Raw genomic sequence first — 20235 nt, 5'->3', positions numbered from 1 at the left:
TGTAGTTCTCCGGGTTCCTCTCGGTAGGGCGTAGCTTCCTGCTGGCATATGTAATTACCTTCTCTCTTCCATTTTGCTTCTGGGACAACACAGCTCCCAGTCCCTCGTTGCTGGCATTGGTGTACAGCAGGAAAGGCTGGCTGTAGTCAGGGTAAGCCAGGATTTCTTCACCAGTCAGGATTTCCTTCATTACTGCAAAGGATTCAGCCTGTTCTTTGCCCCACTGGAATGGTGGACTCTTTCCTTTTTTGGACTGTCCTACCAGGAGGTCTTGTAGAAGTGCTACCTTTTTGGTGTAGTCCTTTATGAACCTCCTGTAGTACCCGACCAGTCCCAGGAATTGCCGTACTTCTTTGATCCTTCTCGGCTCAGGCCACTTCTGGATGGCAGTGACCTTCTCCGGGTCTGGTGCTACTCCCTCCAAGCTTGGAGATGAAAGCATTCCACAAGCTGATGGCGGTGGCCGTCCCTCGGTACTCGGTCCCCAGCCGCCACTATTTCTCCCGGTGTGCCATCCCCGCATTACACAAGCAAGTGTCCCAAAACATAAGCAGTGCCCTCAACAACACAGTTACCGGGAAAGTCCACCTAACCAAGGACACGTGGACAAGTGCTTGTGGGCAGGGACGGTACATCTCGCTGACGGCACACTGGGTTAACATACTGAAAGCCGGGACCCAGTCGGACCTTGGGACGGAACACATCCTCCCGACGTCAAGGATTTCAGGCTCTAGGTCAATCAGGGTTGCCCCCACGGTCTGCAGCTCCTGCACCTCATCCTCCTCAGCCTCCTCCTCTTCAGCCTCCATCTCTGAAATGACCACATCAGTCACAAGCTGGAAGCACTGCAGCACTGCCTCGGCCAAGCGGCAACAGGCTGTGCTGAAGATAATATGCTTAGGTGACAAACCGCACAAAGCTGAAGAGTTGTGGACAGCTTTGAAAGAGCAGGAAGATCTGTGGCTCACACCGCTGAACCTACAGCCAGGCATGGTCGTGTGTGACAATGGCCGGAATCTGGTGGCAGCTCTGAGGCGAGGCGAGCTCACACACGTATCATGCCTGGCCCATGTGCTTAACCTCGTGGTTCAGCGGTTTCTCAGATCCTACCCAGAGCTGCCTTATCTGCTTGTTAAAGTATGCCGCCTGTGTGCCCATTTTAGAAAGTCAGCTACAGCTTCCGCCGCCCTTGCCTTGTTTCAGCAGCGTTTGCAGCTTCCGGCTCACAGACTGGTGTGTGATGTCCCCACGCATTGGAACTCTGCACTGCAGATGTTGGGAAGGATTTGTTAGCAGAATAGGACAGTTGTTGAGTACCAGCATCAACAAGGCCGTCGGTATTCAGTTCAGACTACACACATAAGACCTCAGGAGTGGACATGCATGTCAGACATATGTACCATCCTCCAAAATTTTGAGAACTCCACCAAGATGGTGAGCGGCGATGACGCCATAATAAGCGTCACCATCCCGCTTCTCAGTCTCCTGAAACTCTCTCTGCTCACAATCAAAGAGGATGCATTGCAGGCGGAGCACGATGAGATGGAGCAAGGAACCATACAGGGTGATTACACAGCCAAGCCTCATCTCATCCCAACGTGGATTGGGTGACAATGAGGAAGAGGTGGAAGACGACGAAGGACAGGAGATAGTTTCATGTACTATAGACGAAACTACCTACACAGCTGTCATACCGTCTGTTCAGCGTGGATGGCCAGAGAAGAGAGAGGAGGAGGAGGAGGAGGGGACATGGTCAGTCATCCTCTTGGTGAGGACACGGAAATCTTGCCTGTTAGTAGTCTGGCACGCATGGCTGAGTTTATGATACGCTGCCTTTCCCTTGACCCTCGCGTTCTCAAAATTTTGGGTGACAGTCATTAAAATAAACTCAAATCCAGTGTCTTTTCTTTGGAGGTGTATTGCCATGCACCTTTTCACACCCAGACATGGGTATACGCTTCTTGATTTTGGCTATTTGCTCCTGTCCTCCTCCATCTCCCCATCCTCCACCACCATATCAACAGGATGACCATGGTCCATAATGCAACACCCACATAATTTTTTTAAAGGGAGTTTATGATGCCCGTAAAAAATATTTTTTATACAGTATGTTCATGTATACCCCCCAGGGGTAAATGTTTGTCAGCCCATACACTTAGTGCATGGGAATTACAAGTATAGGAGGCCCACTCCTTTTTAATGGGAACATTTTTTTATGAGGCCCTCCTCCACGTCTCCTCCAAGGGGCATTGAAGTGCCTCCAAATTTTTGGCAGCCCTTGCATTCACTGCATAGGCCAACACTATGGGAGAATCTCTCCTTTCTAATTGGAATTTGTCATTACTGTGGCCCTGCTCTATGTTTTTTAAATTCTTCAGTGGGGTTTTTCCTAAAATTGGTCAGCCTTTGTACTCACTGCATACCCTATAACTGTATAGCAGACTCTCTCCTTTCTAAAGGGAATTTGTCATTACTGTGGCCCTGCTCTATAACGCGCGTCGGGACGTTTATGTCCTGTATAATCACATGCTAGCCTGCAATCCTGTATTCCCCCTCTCACTTACCTACTATGTCCCCACTCAGCTATTCAGTATAGCGTCTCACTGATCTTTACACTGACCGCGTGCATACCATGTGTACGCGGCCAGCGTGTGAGACTGCTAGCCGGTGTTAGGAGTGAGCGTGCAGCAACGATTTCAGCTGCCGCTGGTACAACCTTGTCCACTCCTAACACGATAGATTGAGAAGTGACAGTGCAGCTTTGCACATAGCTGCTTCGATAGACCATTGCTCACTGCAGACTGTCTGCTCCTCATATCGTTGCGGGGCTTAATATCAGGGATGTAGTATATTGTTTATTATGGGGACTTTACACCCCCACTATATACTTTGAGCTTAATCTCGTGGGGATTCCGCTTTGCTCATTTGTGGGATCACTTGTGATATAAGAGTGACCCATATTAATACGTGACAGTGGGGTACCATAATATCACCTTATCTGTCACATCTACTGTCATTTATAAAGAACACTGTATGATTTATTATTCTAATAAAGTGTAGCGGTGACCCACCATGATTTCTCTTAGTTACTTGTGCAGAATTAATAGGGATACATACATTTAAAAGGGATAGCACAATATAATTCCCCACCTCCAATTTTGAGGGACATAGGTGGTGGATTTGTATAATTTATCTGGCTGTGATATACAGGACTTATAGGGTCAGAATTGATAAATTAATATCGACCCCATATGCATCCAACTGGATGTATGAAATTAACTTGATTTTATAATTACACACTAGTATTTTAATGTAATTCATATTAAAAGTTATATTTTATATCTATTCACACTCTGCTTCCTCCTTGTCCTTTTCCTTATGATTTATTATCTATTTTGGTGATGTTCACCAGTGTGAATACTGTCCAATTAATCGGACTTTACTGAGTTTAACTGACTTTATGTCCTGCTAGGACACTTCTATGTCCGTTTTTTGGACCCTATTTTGGGAGTAATTAATCTTTATAACAGTCTGTGTAGGTATTTGTGCATTAATCCTCTGACATGGCTACATCAAAAATATCTAGCCAATTGCAGTCTAGCCTAGCACGTCAAAAAGATGACATGAGAACTATTTTTAATGAAAAATCTCCAAATGAGAGAGAAGCATTCACAGAGAGCTTAGAAGCAGATGATCTCTTAAAAAGATTTAGGGATATCCAAATTAAGCATATGCAGGCAACATGGACTAAAATGAGTCTAGAACAGTACTTGGAACAAGGATTAATTTCTAGAGGGCTGCGAGTATCTATATTTCCCTCTTATGACCTTACCAAACCAAATTTGAAGGATAGATGGGAAGCAACTCTCACTGAATGCTCTCGTGAATTAATGAAACTTCTTGTTGAGGATGAGATATATATTTTGGAGAGTTTGGAAAAAGATTTGGAAGAAATTTCCCCCAATATGGATAAATTAGGGAGCAAACCTGATTTTGAAGAAGGATTTAAGCAAACGTTGCAATATATTGACAAGGTTGAAGCTAAAATTAAGATGCGTAAGAGAAAGAAATATTTAAGGGACAAAATGGACTATTCCAAAGGTGAGATTTATAATTGGGGAAAAAAATTATCCCAACGAGTAAGGAAACAAACCCTGAGTAGACAAGATCATCAAAAACGTGAATTTTCTGGGACTGATGCAGAGAGCAGTAATCTATCAGAGTCCGACTCCGAGCAACCGTCCCATAGCACCAGAAGGAAGGATATGGGCAATAACTATAACCCCACCGGGCCTTTTTTAAGGGACAGAGGCAGATGGGGGTTCAGGGGCTCTGTCAAGAGCAAGAACAAAAGAAATTGACAGAGTCACTTAATGTCAAATCTAACTCCTTCAGAATTATCAATTTATCTAAACACACGATCACTGGGTCTCAAGTAAATGTCTTAAAGAAGGGTTTGAATTTCTGTCTCCCAACCCATCTCAATAAATTCAACATTGTTAAAGACTTACACCTCTTTGGGAGGAAATTGATTTTTAAAAAGATGTTCTCAAAGAAATCTTTGAACGAAATTTTGCCTTTAGGAGTAGATACGATTCCTAATCTCTCTAGTCAGGACCTGCAGATTTTGAAAATACTTGAGGAACTTGATACGGATAATGGAATGGAGAAGATAGGATCCGAGAAAGGAATAAGGCCAATTTGGCATAAAAAACCTTTGAAGCCTAAGTCTACTAATATGCCACCATTACAAACCTGTCCAGCTGTTAAAGTTTTTATAGATATGGTCACAACGGATATACTAGCTTTACCTGATAAAACCTCAGGACCACATTTGGATTTTGAAGATAGACGGGCAATAAGTGAACTGAAACGACTGGATGATGTCGTTTTCAAGCCCAGCGACAAAGGTGGTAATATCGTCGTGTGGCCACAAGATAAATACATCCAAGAAGCTAAGAGGCAGCTCAATAATAAGGACTGTTACAAGTCTCTTTGGAGTGATCCCACGGATCAATTCCTGAATGAGTATAAAGATATCGTATTCCAGGGTTGGGAAAATGGGGCAATCACCAAAAATGAAAGGGACTTTCTTGAGGTGAAGAACCCCAGGGTAGCTACATTTTATATGCTACCCAAAGTTCATAAAGATATTAATAACCCACCAGGGAGACCCATTGTCTCTGGTATAGGAAATTTAACTGAAAAGGCCAATCAGTGGATTGATCAGGAATTAAGGGGATATGTATATGATCTTCCCTCCTATACAAGGGACACTATGCAGGTTCTTCAAGAATTACAAGGTAATAAACTGGATGAGTTGGAACTCTTAGCCACATGTGATGTCGAAAGTCTATACACCAGTATAGACCAAGACATGGGATGTAAGGCTGTAGACTTTTTCCTTTCCAAGGACCAAAATTATAATCCAACTAGGAAACTATTTCTTCTTGGTCTTTTGAAATTTATTTTGAAGAGGAACTATTTTGTATTTGATGCTCGATTTTACCTTCAAACGCGGGGTGCCGCGATGGGGGCGGCAGTGGCACCAACTTTTGCTAACCTCTACCTAGGATGGTGGGAGGAGGAAATTGTTTTTGCGGAGGATATGTCTATCCATGTGGATCGGATTGTCACATGGAAACATTATATAGATGACGTACTGATCATCTGGAAAGGCACAGGGGAAACCTTACAAAATTTTATTAACGTCCTCAATGATAATAAGTATAATCTGAAGCTTACACTTCTATACCATCAAGATAACATCCCGTTTTTGGATATTATGATCAAGAGAGACGCAGACAATATGATTCAAACTGATCTCTACAGAAAAGATACTGCTACCAATAGCATCTTGGACGCCAGAAGTGCCCATTCTATAACAACCATCAGAGCCATTCCCAAGGGAGAATTTCTGCGTTTACGTCGCAACTGTTCCACATTTGAGAGATTTAAAGCTAGAGCGGAAGACCTTAAAGTAAGACTTTTGGAAAGGAAGTACTCTAAAAACAATATTAAAAGAGCATATAATATTGCCTTGAGAACTGAAAGGAAAGACCTTTTGACCCCGAAGAAACGGAAAGAACTGGGTAATGATAATGTGAGATTTATTACTGAATATCATGAGGACTGGTCTGAGATGATGAATATCCTTAATAAACATTGGGATATCTTGAAATCAGATAGAGATCTTCATGACTGCCTTACATCGCGGGCATCTGCAGGATATCGCAAAACTACGTCTATCTCGAATCTATTGGTGAGCAGTCATTTTAAACGGAACAATAAACCCATGATAGTTCGAGATCCGGGCTTTTTTCCATGTAAGACATGCAAGGCTTGCCAAATTCTAGTTCCCAAGAGGTCTTTTAAAGATGCCTTTGGAAAAACTTTCACTTTGCGACAACACCTTAATTGTTCCTCTGTTGGAGTAGTTTACTGTTTGGAATGTACATGTGGACTACAATATGTGGGGAAAACCACGAGAGATTTGAAAACTCGGGTGAGAGAACACATTGGAAACATTGTCAATTATGATAAGGATGAACAAAAAACCCAAGAACAACGGAAAGCTTCTGTACCCACCCCTATTGCTAGACACTTTAAGGATGTACATGCCTTGAGGTGGAAAGAATTGAAAGGGTGGGCCATTTTTCAACAAAAAATGGATATCAGAGGGGGTAATTTGGATTCAATCCTTCTTAAAAAAGAAAGTGAATGGATTTTCAGATTGAATACGATCCGACCCCACGGACTTAATGAGAACTTCAACTTTGGCTGTTTTCTCTGATCTCGTCTATGAGATCAGAGTATTTTGTGGGTTTGGTTCTGATAGTATTTATCCACTAAAATATATATCTATATATATCACATATTTTTTTAGGATGTACTCTTGGATGATATATCCTTAGAGTATTTGTCATCTTTTTGATATGTGATTATTTTGGTGGCCTAACCTTGACAATATATTCAAATCACATATGCATGATATGTACCTCATATCCTATGGATATTCTTCTCCATTGATTATCCTGTTTGAACCCCTGTAGAATCCATTACATATCTCATTCTGTTTTAACTGGTCCTTTTCTGTTTTAACTTGTCTTCCTTTGATTTATATTTAATATCATCATATACTTCTTTTCTCTCTTCCCCATACATATCTATCCTAAGTTTAAGATTGTCTGCTTCTTCCCTGCACAGACAATCAAATGAATCCCTTTTATATAAATTGATCAATTATTATTTTAGGCCATGATGCTTATAATTTGATGTGAAGTGTTCATTTGATTTACAATTTTGATCATTACACCCTGTATCAATTGATTTCAACTAATTCGTATCTTTGATTTAATTGGCTGCCATACCTGTCAGTCATGGCAGGATGTATAAATAATTTGAGAAGGCGGCCGATCCCGCCCTTAGAAAAAGCCGGTACCTCCGGCGAAACGCGCGTCGGGACGTTTATGTCCTGTATAATCACATGCTAGCCTGCAATCCTGTATTCCCCCTCTCACTTACCTACTATGTCCCCGCTCAGCTATTCAGTATAGCGTCTCACTGATCTTTACACTGACCGCGTGCATACCATGTGTACGCGGCCAGCGTGTGAGACTGCTAGCCGGTGTTAGGAGTGAGCGTGCAGCAACGATTTCAGCTGCCGCTGGTACAACCTTGTCCACTCCTAACACGATAGATTGAGAAGTGACAGTGCAGCTTTGCACATAGCTGCTTCGATAGACCATTGCTCACTGCAGACTGTCTGCTCCTCATATCGTTGCGGGGCTTAATATCAGGGATGTAGTATATTGTTTATTATGGGGACTTTACACCCCCACTATATACTTTGAGCTTAATCTCGTGGGGATTCCGCTTTGCTCATTTGTGGGATCACTTGTGATATAAGAGTGACCCATATTAATACGTGACAGTGGGGTACCATAATATAACCTTATCTGTCACATCTACTGTCATTTATAAAGAACACTGTATGATTTATTATTCTAATAAAGTGTAGCGGTGACCCACCATGATTTCTCTTAGTTACTTGTGCAGAATTAATAGGGATACATACATTTAAAAGGGATAGCACAATATAATTCCCCACCTCCAATTTTGAGGGACATAGGTGGTGGATTTGTATAATTTATCTGGCTGTGATATACAGGACTTATAGGGTCAGAATTGATAAATTAATATCGACCCCATATGCATCCAACTGGATGTATGAAATTAACTTGATTTTATAATTACACACTAGTATTTTAATGTAATTCATATTAAAAGTTATATTTTATATCTATTCACACTCTGCTTCCTCCTTGTCCTTTTCCTTATGATTTATTATCTATTTTGGTGATGTTCACCAGTGTGAATACTGTCCAATTAATCGGACTTTACTGAGTTCAACACTATGGGAGAATCTCTCCTTTCTAATTGGAATTTGTCATTACTGTGGCCCTGCTCTATGTTTTTTAAATTCTTCAGTGGGGTTTTTCCTAAAATTGGTCAGCCTTTGTACTCACTGCATACCCTATAACTGTATAGCAGACTCTCTCCTTTCTAATAGGAATTTGTCATTACTGTGGCCCTGCTCTATGTTTTTAAATTCTTAGTGGGTTTTTTCCTAAAATTGGTCAGCTGTTGGACTGACTGCATACCCTATAACTGTATAGCAAACTCTCTCCTTTCTAAAGGGAATTTGTCATTACTGTGGCCCTGCTCTATGTTTCTTTAAATTCTTAGTGGGGTTTTTCCTAAAATTGGTCAGCCTTTGGACCCACTGCATACCCTATAACTGTATAGCAGACTCTCTCCTTTCTAATGGGAATTTGTCGTTACTGTGGCCCTGCTTTATGGGTCTTTAAATTCTTAGTGGGGATTTTCCTAAAATTGGTCAGCCGTTGGACTCACTGCATACCCTATAACTGTATAGCAGACTCTTTCCTTTCTAATGGGAATTTGTCATTACTGTGGCCCTGCTCAATATGTCTTTAAATTCTTAGTGGGGTTTTTCCTAAAATTGGTCAGCCATTGGAATCACTGCATACCTTATAACTGTATAGCAGACTCTCTCCTTTCTAATGGGAATTTGTCGTTATTGTATGTTTTATTGTGAGTCCGTAAAAGTGGTGTAATACTCTGACTATTTTGTTCACAGCAGTGACCTGGGAGTCAGAAATGCTTCCAGGGGTCTTCCCCATGCTGTTCCCATGTCATTTTAGCACTGTTCCCATCTATTTGGGCAATTTTTAGGCCCTCTGCAGACCGCCGGGTGGGGGGCCGCCTGAAAAATGCTCGAGTTTTCCCATAGACTTACATTGGGCTCTTTGCTCGGGTCGAGTATTCCAATTTGCTCGACTCGAGCAACGAGTACCCGAGCAATTTAGTGCTCGCTCATCACTAATTAAGTACTATAAATATATATTAATAAATAAAATGCATATGCAGGGTAATATATCAAAATGTAGTACAAAGTCCTAATTAGAAATTATAAAAATGTGTATCAAACAGTAGTCAATCCAGAACATGGTCCATGTGCTGATGTTAACCCAAATGCACATTTTGTTGCTGTCTGCTTCTGGGGGTGATGCCATTACAGGGGGCAGCGCATAAATAGGCCCAATACCTAATTATAAAGATGAAACAGTTGCCGCTGAATGCTTCATGAAAATGACACATAGACATATTCAAACAACAGCCTCTGAGATAAAGACTAGTGTTGAGAGAACTTGTCCGCCATTTCAAATTCATGTTCATGTTCGGGGTTTCGGCTTGTTCGTGCCAAAAAATCGTCTCTGCCCACGAACATCCCTGATTTGCCACGCTGTCACGCTGTCACGCGAGTTATGATTAGCCAAATAGATGACCCTGGCTGCTGCATTAAGGATGGACTGGAGAGGTGAAAGTCGAGTGAGGGACAGGCCAATTAATAGAGAATTACAGTAGTCAAGGCGGGAGTGGATCAGGTCAACAGTGAGGGCTTTGTTGTTTCAATGGTGAGAAATGGGTGGATTCTAGAGATGTTCTTCATGTGCAAGTGACAAGAGCCAGCATGAGATTGTATATGGGAGGTGAAAGAAAGATTGATTCAAACACAACATCCAGTGTGCCTGCTGACTCGGCATTATTGTGGTGCTACACACGGAGAAGATGTCAGGGTGATTCTGAGAGTATCGTTGTAGTGATATACAGCCAGATCAGGACAGGAAAAAGAGGAGATTGGGAACAGTGATGAGTGTAGGGAGTCTGTTAGTGTATGAGGGTTAACAGCTTGTAAATTTCTGAATGTGTGATATATAGGAGTGTGCTGGGGTGGGCAAGAATTTGTGAGGGCGAAGGAGAGAATGTTGTGATCAGAGAGAGGAAGAGGTGAGTTATCTAGGTAGGAGATTGAGCAGAGCCGGACTAAGACCAGATCAAAGGTGTCGTTGTGTGTCTCAGAGGTTGAAAGCTGTGAAAGGCCAAGAGAAGTGGATAGAGACAGAAGCTGGGATGCAGATGGGGAGATGGGGCTGTTTATGGTTTATGTTGAAGTCTCCCAGGATAAGGGTTGGCAATTCTGAGGACATGAAATGTGGCAGCCAGGCAGAAAAATGGTCAAGGAAATGGATGGGCGAGCCTTGGGACTGTATACGACCGCTATGCTGAGGGAGAAGGGATGGAGGAGCCTGATGGTGTGGACCTCAAAAGAAGGAAATGAGAGTGATGGGACTGGGGGAAAGACCCGTAAAGTGCATTGTGGGAACAGGAATAAGCTAACTCCACCACCAAGTCTGCAGGTCTCAGGGAATAGGAAAAATGGAATCTGCCATGAGAAATAGTGACAGGAGAAACAGTGTCAGAATCCTGGATCCTGGTTTCAGTGAGGGCCAACAGATTGAGAGAGTTGATCAGAAAGTAGTTTTGAAGAAAAGGAAACTTGTTGCATACAGACCGTGGATTCCTGAGTGCACAATTAAAAGAGGGAGATGAAGGAGTGCAACTGATATTAATCAGGTTAGCAGGGTTTCAATGTGAGGTGGAAGAGGGGTTGAAGTTTACGGAGGGAAGACCGGGGTTAAGAGAGATATCCCCTGAAATAAGTAGAAGCAGTAAAAAGAGAAAGCACAAATAGTTTTTTTCTTTGTGGCATGGTTTCTTGTGCCGTATCTTTGGACAAGATGGGCTGACATTTTGCAGGAAGTTGAAAAGAGCATGAGAGCTGTACATGGGAGAGGGAAAGAGAGAGGGGTAGGTGCGGATGATTTTTGATGGAGGGAATGGGGCGGTGAATGTGGCTGACAAGAACACACAGGAAGATGGAGGCAGAAATAAAGTACATAGTTAAAAAAGCGTACAAAGTTTGGGCTTCCTGACTCCTGCCCTGACTACCTGCCAGTGAAATGACTGCTGGACACTTGGCCATGAGGACACTTTGCTTAAGAGGACACATGCATGCACCCTACACATGTGCACCCCTTCTGATGCTTCTAGATTTACAGGGCAGACAATAGCATCAGATGAGGGTATTATGGGAGCTAGTTTGGAATAAATTAATAGCTGGCAAACCCACCAAGGGATGGCTAGCTGATCAAAGACAGAAATAACACTATGCCTGGCTACATCTACAGAGTATAACACCTTTAGTCATCAGATAAAAATTCTACAGTGAGGGATGGGCAGGCATATATCAGTGAATATTGAATAAAATGCAACAAATAACATAGCAGAGATACAGCAGCGGAGATGTTTTAACATCCTGAAACAATTTCATGATATAATGACAAATGACATAGGTACAGCAAGCAGAGATGTTATACTGTGAAAAGAGATGGGTGTTAAAACATTGTAGTTGAAATAACTGCTAGACACTTAGCCACGAGGACACTTTGCTTTAGAGGAGACATGCACCCTTATTTTTAAAATCTTTTTTTCTTTTTTACTTTGTACTGCCTTCAATAGTCCCCTTAGGAGACTTGAAGCTGTGATCGTACAATTGCCTGTGCTATACATAGCAATGCTTCAGCACCGATGGACGAGATCTGTGACATGCTTCTGCTAGGCTGGAAGACTGGACATTGTGTTGGTCTTTTTGCAGACCAAGAGATAATAAGGATATCTGATTAATCAATCTCCCTACCTATTGTTTTGTCTATCATTGATGATTTTTGTGCAGTTAGTGTACCTCAGATAAAGATCACTGAACTGTGATCGAAACGTGTCATGGGGTTCTCTGATGCTGTATTGATTTGGGTAATATACTGTGTAATGTGTATGTTTTCCCATATTTTTTTCTTATGTTATGTTACTGGGTATAGAACAATGCCAATGAGATTGCACTGGCTGCTCTGCAATATAATGTCTCCTGCACTATGCACTGTATTGTATTGCTAATTAGGCAAGTTTTCACCTGTTGTATTGCATTTACACATAAAGAGTTCAGATAAAATATATTTTCTTATTACTTTGGGGTTTTCAGCTTGCTTGATGAATAATATAATGGCAGCCTAGTAACACATGCTTTACACTATGCAACTATACACTAATACACTTAGTCAAGCACTTGCTCTTTATTACTGCATCATGTCTTTACATTTAGACAGCATTGGCTCTGTATGCATTTTTATAAGTGTTTACCATTTAAACCTGGTTGTTTTTTGCCCATTTAATGTATAATGTATATATATTATCAACATACACACCATAGGTGTCTGTGTCAATACCTTAACCTTAAGCATGCACTTTTGCTGATGTGAATTGCGGTAATACTTTGTATACAGGGACCAACTGATTTTGCCCTTAGCACTCTAATAAAAAGGTCTTTCTGATCCAGTCATATACACTTCAGACAGGCTAAGCAATATAAAAACATAGTAATACCATTCTATATGGATGCCAATAGATATTTCATCCTTGAGTTACATATAAAGACTAGTGTTGAGCGAGCACTAAAATGCTCGGGTGCTCGAAGCTCAGGCCGAGCTCGCCGTGATACTCGGGTGCTCGACCTGAGCAATGAGCCCAATGTTAGTCTATGGGAGACTCGAGCATTTTTGCGGTGGCACCCCCGGCAATCTTTTAAAAGCCTAACAAGTGCCCAAAACGATAGTGACAGTGCTCAAATGACATGGGGACAGCAAGGGGATCGCCCCAGGAAGCATTTCTGACCCCCTGGTCACTGCTGTCAACAACGTGGTCAGAGGTATTAAGCCACTTTTACGGGCTCACAATAAAAAGTTCAAAAACGAAAGTGATACTTTTTTCCTGTGAAATATGTTAAGGAACATCCTTTCCAGGAAAAAGACTTGTGCATAAGTTAAAATAAATGACCAAAACCAAAAATACTCCTCCACACCTTTGGCTATGTTCACAAGTAGCATTTTTTATGCGTTTTTGCACTTTTGTATTGCTTTCAACTATGACAAATGCATTCACCGGGAAATGTCATTTTAACATTTTACAACCTTATCTGGCCATGTGCTGTGTGACACATGCATAAAGTGCTGAAAAGACATGTGAACAGCATGGGGAAGACCCCTGGAAGCATCTCTGACTCCCAGGTCACTGTCTAAAAGTGTGCCCATCATAAGTGATCCTTGCCGCATCAGAAGATGCAGACTTGCAACTATCCCCATGCAAGTTCTAGTCCCAGGGCAGTGTTCAATGGTACCTCCCCCATTCCTTGCAATATAAGCGCAAGTATGCAGCCTGCCACTCACCCACCCCCAGGCTGCAATACCATACTGCTTGCTTGCTTGAACTTGAAATTGGGCCTTTTAGGCATGTGGAGGCGGAATCTGGCCGCCACGTCATGGCTGTGTTGGCGGCCTGGAATCCATACTCAGTCCCCAGCCGCCCGGCGGCCCGGTGTCCATACTCGGTCCCCTGCCGCCCTGTGGTCGGGTGTCCACACACGGTCCCCGCGGCATGGGGGCAGCCGGGTGTCCATAAACAGTCCCCAGCCGCCCCTGTTTCTCCTTGGAACATCCCCCCACACACTTTTCTTAGCCCGGCCAGCTTTAGGCAGCATTGGACGAGCCCACCAGAGAACCAGACTCCTCCGGTGGGCCCTGACTTCTCCATCGGTGGAGTTGAGAGTGCCAAGGTGAGGAGCATGATGATGATGACAGAAGTTAGCATCTGCTATGTTTTCTTTTAATGCAAGTGTAATTGTGCAGCCTGCCACCCACCCACCCCCAGACTGCAATTCCATACTGCTAGCTTGCACTTGAAATGGGGCCTTTTAGTTTGGAGGAGGCCGAAGCTGGCCACTACCTCATGGCTGCTTCGGCAGCGAGGTATCCATACTCAGTTCCCAGCCGTCCCTATTTGTCCTGGTGTGACTTATACATAAGATTAAGCGCGTATACCAAAACATTACCTGTGCCCTCCCCAGTGCATTTAATGGGAAGGAGAGCCTATTCCGCTGTAGTGTGTGCTTGCCAAACCCCTGTTCATGGTACATGCGAAGATGCCTCCCACCTTTCACCTGTCGTTGCAGACTTGCAACTATCCCCATTCATGTCCTTGTCCCAGGGCAGTGTTCAATTGTACCTCTCCCATTCCTTGCAATGCAAGCGCAAGTATGCCTCCTGCCACCCACCCACCCCCAGGCTGCAATACCATACTGCTTGCTTGCTTGAACTTTAAATTGGGCCTTTTAGGCAGGTGGAGGCGGAATCTGGCCACCACGCCATGGCTGAGTCGGCGGCCTGGTATCCATACTCAGTCCCCAGCCGCCTGGTGGCCGGGTGTCCCCGCTTGCTCCCCAGCCTCCAGGGGGTGGCCGGATGTCCATGCTCGGTCCCCAGCCACCCCTATTTGTCCCGGTAACCTTTCCCAAACTTTTCTTAGCCTGGCCTGCTTTAGGGCAGCATTGGCCGAGCCCACCGGACTATCAGACTCCTCCGGTGGGCCCTAGCTTCTCCATCAGGGGAGTTGAGAGTGCCAAGGTGAGGAGCATGATGAGGATGATAGAAGTTAGCATCTGCTTTGTTTTGTTGCAATGCAACTGCATGTATGTAGTAGCGGCTAGGCCTGAGGTGGTCAGCGTTTTGGCGCATATCCTACCTCCTCCGAGGATTGCTGGATGTTTTCCTGCTACTATCCAAGTTCTATGACTCCCGTTAAAACAAAGCTTCAGGTGATAAATTATGGATGAGGTAGTGGCAAAGGAGAAAGAGCAGGAGGAACAGGGACCATTCACATCAATATCAGCCCAGTCAACCAGATATGTCTTGTAGGATATGTTTCTGTAACAAAAGGAGCTGTTCGGCTACACATTTATAGGGCATACAGTGAGTGCAATGCCTACCAAAAATTTCAAGGCACTCCAATGCCCCTTGGAAATGACATGGAGGTCAGAGGGCGTTAACTAAACCTTTTTTTCCATTTATAGCAACTGGGTCTCCTGTGCACTGTTAGCCTAAGCAGTGAATGGAAGGCTTTCCAAAAATTCTGAGGAACTGCAATGCCCCTTACAAGAGCCATGTGTGGCACCTCAAGGGTCTGGTCACCACAGTAATAGAGATATTACGTCAGAGAGCAAGTGGGAGGTTTCCTGGTCAGGATCCCTTAAACATGCAACATCCTCCTGCCCCAGTCCTGGGAGGGGAGAATTCTGCCCTTATAAACTGGATCTGGGGCGGGGTTGAGTGAGTCAGAGAACAGAGAACAGTCAGAGTCAGAGTGAGAGCAAAGGAAAGTAACAGCAAGGAGCTCTGTAAGAGCTAGGAGCTAAAGACCAGGGGCTGGAAGCTGAGCAGAGCTCGCCCTGGCAGAAGTCAATAGGAACCGGACACAGGAGTCCGAGGCTGTGAGGACTTATATATCCAGCAGCAGAAACCAGCCGGCAGGGGATTTCAGGTCCTCTGGCCATAGAAGCCGGGAGGCTCAGTCACAAGCAAGGGACCAGTACCGCCGTCGTGGAGCGGAGCGCTAACAGAAGGCCCCAAGTCACCAGCCATACGGGTGAGCACTACACGGTACACTCAGGGACGTGGGCTTCTTCTACCCGCTTACAGCAAGGTAGCCAGGAAGAGTGCAGACAGACGGGGAGGACTACAACTCCACCTGGCCAGGGGAACTCCTGCTTGCTGATAGACTGACCAGGCCTCTTATGCTAGCCAGTACTCCCGGGAGGGTATACCTTATAATCATCAGTAAAGACCCTGAACTGCACTTCAAAGACTCTGAGTCGTTCCTGCTGCGCTCGTGCACCATCACCCCCATCATCCACACTCACTGCCCTGAGGCTATACTCCTCCCGTGGGGAGTTATCCCATTCTCTGCTGCGCACATAACACCAGCCTCAGCGGTCTGCCTCGCAGCGGTGGTACTCCCTGTCCGCAATCCACGGGTGGCGCAGTCGGACAATTAACCTCAAAACCTAAGAAAGACTGCCACTGGTTTGACCAGCCTGAGCCACGGGACTGGGTCACCGCCACGGAGACTACAGACCCCAGAGACCCTCCACCGGGTATCCCACACATGTGTACACACGGCCCAGGGGGCGCGTCACATGCAGTACAGCATATTACAAACGTAAGTCCCATTATTGGGGAGTGGGTCTCCCATAGTATTTGCTTATGCCTTGCAAGCAAAAGCTGCCAAAAATTAGGACGGAGCAACTTGCAATGCCCCTTACAAGAGCCATGCAGTACAGCATATTACAAACATAAGTCCCATTATTGGGGAGTGGGTCTCCCATAGTATTTGATTATGCCTTGCAAGCAAAAGCTGCCAAAAATTAGGACGGAGCAACTTGCAATGCCCCTTACAAGAGCCATGCAGTACAGCATATTACAAACATAAGTCCCATTATTGGGGAGTGGGTCTCCCATAGTATTTGCTTATGCCTTGCAAGCAAAAGCTGCCAAAAATTAGGACAGAGCAACTTGCAATGCCCCTTACAAGAGCCATGCAGTACAGCATATTACAAACATAAGTTCCATTATTGGGGAGTCGGTGTCCCATAGTATTTGCTTATGCCTTGCAAGCAAATGCTGCCAAAAATAAGGACGGAGGAACTTGCAAAGCTGGCACCCTGGTGGTATAATGGTGGTGGAGGCTGAGGATAAGGAGAAGAAGATAAAACAGTCGAAACGAGGAAGCGTATACCCATGTGTGGGTGTGAAGCGATGCATGTGAATACACCTCCCGAAATAACACAGTGGATTTGACTTTATGTTACTCTGCTGTCATTTGGTGGTGATGAGAAGTCTGGCCCAATCCAGCCCTTGTTCATTTTGATAATGGTCAGCTTTTCAGCATTGTCCGTTGACTGGCGAGTGCGCTTATCAGTTATAATTCCCCCAGCGGCACTAAAAACACGCTCCGATAGCACGCTAGCGGCAGGGCAGGCCAGGACCTCCAAGGCGTACAGAGCGAGTTCATTCCAAGTGTCCAGCTTGGATACCCAATAATTAAAAGGCACACAGGAATCACGGAAGACGCTGGTACGGTCGGCAAGGTACTCCCTCACCATCTTTTGAAACTTTCCACTCCTTGTGAGAGCACCCTTCGCCTCAGGGCCTGTAAGCTGGGCGGGTGACAGAAAACTGTCCCAGAACATTGACAGTGTTCCCCTGCCTCTGCTGGATTGGAGTTGCATCTCTCTCGCCTGTACGCCTTGGTTGGGCAGCGAACTGTGACCTCTGCCGCTAGCGTGTTCAGATGGGAATTTTTTTAAGAGTTCTGCAGCAAGGGCCTTCTGGTACTGCCCCATTTTTGTAGACCTCTCCACCTCAGGAATAAGAGAGTGAAAGTTCTCCTTGTAGCGGGGGTCTACAAGTGTCACCAACCAGTAATGACTGTCACCCAAAATTTTGACAAAGCGAGGGTCACGGTTAAGGCAGCGAAACATAAAGTCAGCCATGCGTGCCAGACTGGTAACGGGCAAGATTTCCGTATCCTCACCAAGATGACGACTGACCATGCTCTCCTCCTCCTTCTCCTCTTCCTCCTCCCCCCTGTCTTCAGGAGACCCACGCTGAACCGACGGTATGACACTTGTACAGGTACGACCGTCTACAGCGCATGATAACAGCTCCTGTTCTTCCTCCTCCTCCTCCTCCTCCTCTCCCTCATTGTCCCCCAATGCACGTTGGGATGAGATGAGGCTGGGCTGTGTGTAATTGCCCGCTACGGCTTCTTGATCCATCTCATCATACTCTGGCTGCAATGCCTCCTCTTTAATTCTCTGCAGAGAGCGTTGCAAAAGACAGACAAGTGGGATGCTGACAATAATGATGGCGTCATCACCACTCACCATCTTGGTGGCCTCCTCAAAGTTTGTCAGGATGGTACATATGTCAGACATCCAGGTCCACTCCTGAGGTCTTATTTGTGGAGTCTGACCTGAATATCGACGGCCTTGTTGCAGCTGGTACTCCACAACTGCTCTCTTCTGCTCACAAATCCTTTGCAACATGTGGAGGGTAGAGTTCCAACGTGTGGGGACATCACACACCAGTCGGTGTGCCGGAAGCTGCAAACGCTGCTGCAACACAGCATGGGCGGAGGAAGCTGTAGCCGACTTGCGAAAATGAGCTGACAGGCGGCGTACTTTCACGAGCAGATCTGGCAACTCGGAATACGATTTAAGAAACCGCTGAACCACGATGTTAAGCACATGAGCCAGGCATGGTACGTGTGTGATCTCACCTCGCCACAGAGCCGCCACCAGGTTACGGCCATTGTCACACACGACCATGCCAGGATGTAGGTTCAGCGGTCTCAGCCACAGATCTGCCTGCTCTTTCACAGCTGTCCACAACTCACAAGCAGTGTGAGGTTTATCACCTAAGCTTATGAGCTTCAGCACAGCCTGTTGCCGCTTGGCAGAGGCAGTACTGCAATGCTTCCAGCTTGTAACTGATGTGGTGATATCTGAGATGGGGGCTGAACATGAGGAGGAGGAGGAGGATGCGCAGGAGCTGTACACTGTGGGGGCAACTCTGACTGACATAGGGCCCGCAATCCTCAGTGTGGGGAGGATGTGTTCCGTCCCAAGTTCCGACTGGGTCCTGGCTTCCATTATGTTTACCCAGTGTGCCGTCAGAGAGATGTACCGTCCCTGGCCACAAGCACTTGTCCACGTGTCCGTTGTCAGGTGGACTCCCCCAGTAACTGCGTTGTTGAGGGCACAGCAGATGCTTTGGGACACGTGCTTGTGTAGTGCGGGGATGGCACACCGGGCAAAATAGTGTCGGCTGGGGACCGAGTACCGAGGGACTGCCACCGCCATAACATTGAGAAGGATTCCGTCTCCACCAGCCTAAAAGGCAGCATTTCCAATGCAAGCAGTCGTGAAATGTGCGAATTTAGGACTGTGGCCTGTGGGACGTTAGCTGCGAATTTCCGGTTTCGTTCAAAGGTCTGGGATATGGACAATTGAACGCTGCGGTGGGACGTGGACGTGGACGTTGATGCTGTTTCTTGAGAAACTGCCATAACAAGTGAAGACTGAGAGGAGGGGGCATATTTACATGCAGTATGGACAGGGGATTGCCTTGCACACACAACAGGGGGTTCTATTGCACGCACGACAGTGGAAGAAGCAGTGGTGACACTGGTCGTGGACCCTGGTTTTCGCCCCACAAAGTCGGGTGCTTTGCTGCCATGTGCCTGATCATGCTGGTGGTGGTCAGGCTGGTAGTTTTGTCACCCCTGCTGATGCTGGCATGTCAGGTGGAACATATGGCCTTTTTGGGGTTATCAGCAGGGTCTTTAAAAAAATTCCTGACTCTGGAAGACCTACCGCTTGAACTGGTGTTACGGGGAACGGTTGCCTGCCTTCTGTCTGCGGCCACTACACTGCATATTCCTGCCTGTTGGGGTACTCTGCCTCCCTCCCCCTGTGTGCTGCAGGCCTCACTCTGCATGTCCTCCTTCCACGTTGGGTCAGTTACTAGATCATCCACCACCTCCTCCTCTTCCACTTGCGCACCACGATCCTCCTCCTCACTTCCTGGCAATTGTCTCGTCATCGTCCACCTCTTGTGACAGATTGCCAACGTCGACTTCCTGTGGCCGTGGCTGTTCAAATATTTGGGCATCGCAACATGGGATCTCCTCTTCCACCACTTCAAGCGTATCAGGCGAGGAGCCCAAATATGGAAATGGACCAGTGAACAGCTCTTCAGAGTGTCCAAGTGTGGGATCACTTGCTGTCTGATGACACTCGGCATGGTGGGAGGAAGGAGCATCAGGGTGAGGAGGAGTATGCGGTCGAGACTCACGGCTACTAAG

Source organism: Phyllobates terribilis, unplaced genomic scaffold (assembly GCF_046119375.1).
Source record: "Phyllobates terribilis strain yellow unplaced genomic scaffold, ASM4611937v1 Scaffold_4__5_contigs__length_816908805, whole genome shotgun sequence".
Taxonomy (NCBI): Eukaryota; Metazoa; Chordata; class Amphibia; order Anura; family Dendrobatidae; genus Phyllobates; species Phyllobates terribilis.
This window is presented reverse-complemented; position numbering follows the sequence as displayed.